Below are 5,432 nucleotides of genomic sequence, written 5' to 3' on the forward strand. Positions count from 1 at the left end.
TACTTTATCTAGTGGTGTCAGTTTTGTTACTCCGAGTCCACATAGCGTACAGTGTGCTTGTTCCCAACCATAGACACAGCCTTTCGATATAAAGTGACTAGGAACTTCCCCAGAAGAGACTAGTTTTACCGCTCGACAGGCTGCTCATTAGGTTATCGGTGCTTTGCGTATTGCTGTTGGCCGTGTTATCAAGGAGTTGTGTCAGAAAATCAAAAAAAAAAAACAAGAGAAAATTGAAAGGAAGCAAAAAGAGCTACATCGCTGCGTGTGTTATACAAATAGAAAATTCAAAAGAAAAGTGAAGTGCTAGTTGATTCAAGTGAAGGCCTAAGTTTACTTTACTGCACCCGTAGTTGAGCAATCTTGTGCCTATCTCGTTGAGCTTTGCTAGCGTCTCTCTAGTGCATTGCAACCTTTCCTACATATAGTTGCATTGCCCCATTATATCGCCTTGTGTGAGTATCATTGGTTGTCTACGGTCAGCGCTAGAGCTTGTTATTGGTGCAAATAGGTAGCCCACCTACAGCTCCACATATATCCTGCTTTGTCGTGTGATTGTTCTTATACCCTTGATATTCGCTTCGCTACATCCGTGCACTAGTCTGTCAATCCAAGTTGGTAAGCAATACTAATTCACTTTGGAGCGGTAAGATTTACCTTTCTTATCAGTTTTGAGTGAGTTATGAGAGTACCACCAAAGATTTTTGTTTAGTGCACTAACCTACTAATCATGTCTTCTACCGAGAATGTTGATGTGATGAAGAAAAAGGACGCCGCTACACCAGTTACTTGGCGTGAATTTGAGGCACTTCGTGATCACATGCAACGTGAAATACGAGTTGCTAGTGATGTGTTGGACAAGGATATTCAAGGTGTTCACTTGAAGGTCGATGAGGCTACTACAGCGGTTAATACCGTTCAAACATCCGTGACGACTCTTCAAGCATCCATACAGACGTTGACTAACGCCGTTGCTGAGATACGTACTATGGTGCAACCACAACAACCACCGCATGATGACGATGGCAGTGTGCAAGGCGACAATGCTGAAGCTGCTAATGCTCAAGGGCGTGGTATGGGTCGTGGTATTGGCCGTGGTGTTGGTGATTTCCGTGGTCGTGGTTTTGTCCCCGTCGGAGCCCAACGTGTTCCTCAACAACAAGAAGATGGTTTGGGTAAGCCCAAGTTCTCAATTCCCAGATTTGAAGGAGGTACTGATGTTGAAGAATATCTTACATGGGAGCTGAAGATTGAGAGATTATGGCGTTTACATCCTGACTATACTGAAGATAGGAAGATCAAGCTTGCTTCCTCTGAATTTGATGGCTATGCATTGCGTTGGTGGGATGGACTTGTGAGTGCTCGAGAAGAAGATGGTGAGCTGCCTATTATCACATGGCGTGCTATGAAGGCGGCAATGAGAGCTCGTTTTGTTCCTACCAATTATTTGCGCTCAGTTTTTGACAAGTTGACCCAATTGAAACAAGGTGTGTTGACAGTTGATGCTTACTACATGGAGATGGAGATGCTTATGTAGCGTGCCCGTGTCCGTGAGTCTCTTGAGATGACACTACAGCGATTTCTGAATGGTCTCAGATTTAACATCAAGGGCATCGTGCGTCATCACACTTATGCTACAATGAATGAGTTGCTACATCATGCAAGAGAAGCTGAGTAACAGTTGGCCGAAGAACTGCAAATGAAGGGCCGTGCTACAGGCGCTGGGCGTTACACTCCCCGCGCGCCGCCCTCCATGGCGCCGTCATCGCGTCCTGCAGATGTTCCTACTTCGTCTAGCAAGCCGGTCTCTAGTGTCACCAACACAAAGAAGCCCGCTCCTGCAGCAAGTGGAACTAGTTCTAACATGTCGACAGCGCGCAATCGCGATATGGCTTGTCATACATGTGGTGGCAAGGGTCACTTCAAGCGAGATTGTCCTAACCGCAAAGTTATGATCATTAATGAGGACAATGAGTATGAAACTGGAGATGATGTTGATCCCAATGCTCCAGATGAGGATGATTATGACAGTGATGGGTTTGATGCTTTCCCTTCTGAAGCTCAAACTATTGTTGTCTCGCAGCGTGTTCTTAATGTGCAGTCAAGTGCATCTACACAGCGCTGTAATTTGTTCCAAACAAAGGCACTAGTTGGTCCTGATAAAGCTTGCAAGGTCATTATTGATGGCGGGAGTTGTCGCAATCTAGCAAGCAAAGAGTTATGTGCCAAGCTGAAACTGAAGTATCTACCGCACCCACATCCATATTATATTCAGTGGTTGAGCAATAATGGTGAGATGAAGGTGAGCCACATGGTGCGCGTTGATTTTGAGATTGGACCGTATAAGGATTACATTGATTTTGATGTGGTTCCTATGACGGTTTGTCACCTGCTGTTGGGCCGGCCATGGCTCTATGACCGTTCGGTGCAACACAATGGCCGCGCCAATACATATCACTTGGAGTTCAAGGGCAAGAAAATTAACTTAGAGCCTATGTCACCACAGCAAATTGTCAATGAGTCTCGTCAGAAGATTGAAGTAAACTTGGAGGATGCATCCATAGATAGGCGAGAGAATTGTAATGCCGTGAGTGATATAACGAAAAGTGAGAGAGTGAATTCCTTAGTCTCATTAGCCACCAAACAAGACATGAGAGAATTTTGTGAGGATCCTACAGCCATGCCTATTGTGCTCATGTACAAGGGTACGGTTTTGGTTTCTAACGACATGACCCCTCTTCCTCTTGGTGTTTTTAATGTTTTGCAGGAATTCAGCGACGTGTTTCCGGAAGAGGTACCCGCAGGACTTCCACCATTGCGAGGTATTGAGCATCAAATTGACTTGATTCCCGGAGCATCGCTGCCCAATAGGGCGCCATATAGGACGAACCCCGAAGAGACGAAGGAGATACAGAAGCAAGTACAAGCGCTACTCGACAAAGGTTATATCCGCATAAGCCTTAGTCCTTGTGCTGTTCCTGTTATTCTTGTTCCTAAGAAAGATGGTACATGGCGTATGTGCGTAGATTGTAGAGCGATAAACAACATTACTATTCGATATCGTCATCCTATTCCCCGTTTAGAGGACATGCTAGATGAATTGAGTGGTGTTCTTGTTTTCACTAAAATTGATTTGCGTAGTGGTTATCATCAAATTAGGATGAAAGAAGGGGATGAGTGGAAAACCGCCTTTAAAACAAAATTTGGTTTATATGAGTGGTTAGTAATGCCTTTTGGTTTGACTAATGCACCTAGCACTTTCATGAGACTGATGAACCATGTTTTGCGTGATTTTATTGGCAAGTTTGTGGTTGTGTATTTTGATGACATATTAATCTACAGCCGCAATGAATCTGATCATATTATACATATTCGACATGTTTTGCAAGTGTTGCGTGATAGTAAACTCTATGGTAATCTTGAGAAGTGCACATTTTGCAAAGATAAGGTCATATTTCTGGGTTATGTTGTCTCTAAGCATGGAGTTGAAGTAGATGTGTCTAAAATTGAAGCTATTCAAAATTGGCCTACTCCCATGAATGTGAGTCAAGTAAGAAGTTTTCATGGTCTAGCTGGGTTTTATCGCCGTTTTGTGCCCAATTTTTCTACTATTGCTGCACCTTTGAATGAGTTAACTAAAAAGGGTGTTGCATTTGAGTGGGGCGTTGCCCAAGATCATGCTTTTGATGAACTGAAACGATTGTTAACTTCTGCACCGTTGCTTGCACTTCCTGATTTCAATAAGCAATTTGAGATTGAATGTGATGCTAGTGGTATTGGAATTGGTGGTGTGTTGATGCAAGAGGGTCGCCCAATTGCATATTTTTCTGAGAAACTTTCTGGTGCTAAGTTGAACTATCCTATTTATGATAAAGAATTGTATGCTTTAATTAGAGTTCTTGAGGTTTGGCAACATTATTTGTGGCCAAAAGAATTTATCATACATTCTGATCATGAAGCTTTGAAATATCTGAAAGCCCAATCTACTTTGCATAGGCGTCTTGCTAAGTGGGTTGAGTTTATTGAGTCTTTTCCGTATATTATTAAGCATAAGAAGGGAAAAGATAATATTGTTGCTGATGCTCTATCTAGGAAGGCTATGCTATTAACTCATCTTGATGTTAAAATTCCTGGATTAGAGGTGTTATGTGATTTATATGCGACTGATCATGATTTTGCTGAACCATACCGCTTATGTGTTATTGGTAAAGCATGGGAAAAATATCACATACACGATGGGTTCTTGTTTAGAGCTAACAAACTATGTGTTCCAGAATCGTCTGTGCGTTTGAACTTATTGCAGGAATCACATGCTGGAGGTTTGATGGGTCACTTTGGGCGTGAGAAGACGCTAATCATGCTCGCTGATCACTTTTATTGGCCAAAGATGAGACGGGACGTGGACAGATATGTGAAGAGGTGCATTACTTGCAACAAGTCCAAGTCCAAGCTGAAGCCTCACGGTTTGTATACTCCGTTACCGGCGCCTACTACACCTTGGGAAGATATTAGTATGGATTTTGTGTTGGGTTTGCCGCGTACTAAAAGAGGCCATGATTCTATATTTGTGGTAGTGGACAGATTTTCTAAAATGTCACACTTTATTGCTCACACAAAAGCGACGATGCGTCGCATATTGCTAACCTGTTTTTCAGGGAGATTGTTCGACTACATGGAGTCCCGAAGACTATTGTTTCTGATCGTGATGTGAAGTTCATGAGCTACTTCTGGAAGACACTTTGGGAAAAGCTGGGGACAAAGCTGCTGTTCAGTACTACTTGTCATCCCCAAACTGATGGTCAAACTGAGGTGGTGAATCGAACCTTGTCACAACTGTTGAGATCCATGATCAAGAAGAACCTGAAGGAGTGGGAAGAGTGTTTGCCGCATGTCGAGTTTGCTTACAACAGGGCGGTACATTCTACCACGGAGCTGTGTCCTTTTGAGGTGGTGTATGGTTTCAAACCCATTACTCCACTTGATTTGTTGCCTTTGCCCATACATGAGAGAGTTAATATGGAGGCATCCAAGAGGGCAGATTTTGTGCGAAAAATCCATGTGAAGACTAAAGAGTTGATCGAGAAGAAAGGCAAGAGCAATGCTGCAAGGATGAACAAGAAGCGCAAAGAGATGTTGTTCAAGCCTGGTGATATGGTCTGGGTACATTTTCGCAAGGATAGGTTCCCGAAGCTGCGGAAGTCTAAGTTGAAGCCTCGTGGTGCTGGTCCTTACAAAGTGCTTGCCAAGATCAATGATAATGCATACTCGATAGATCTTCCAGTTGATGAGTTTGGTGTCAGTAATTCTTTCAATGTTGCTGATTTGACACGATATGACGGAGAAGACCTTGGAGCGTCGAGGTCGACGCCTTTTGAAGGGGGGGGGGGGGAGATGATGAGGACATCCCTACTACACCACTACCTCCGTCATTG

Source organism: Lolium perenne, chromosome 1, assembly GCF_019359855.2.
Source record: "Lolium perenne isolate Kyuss_39 chromosome 1, Kyuss_2.0, whole genome shotgun sequence".
Classification (NCBI taxonomy): domain Eukaryota; kingdom Viridiplantae; phylum Streptophyta; class Magnoliopsida; order Poales; family Poaceae; genus Lolium; species Lolium perenne.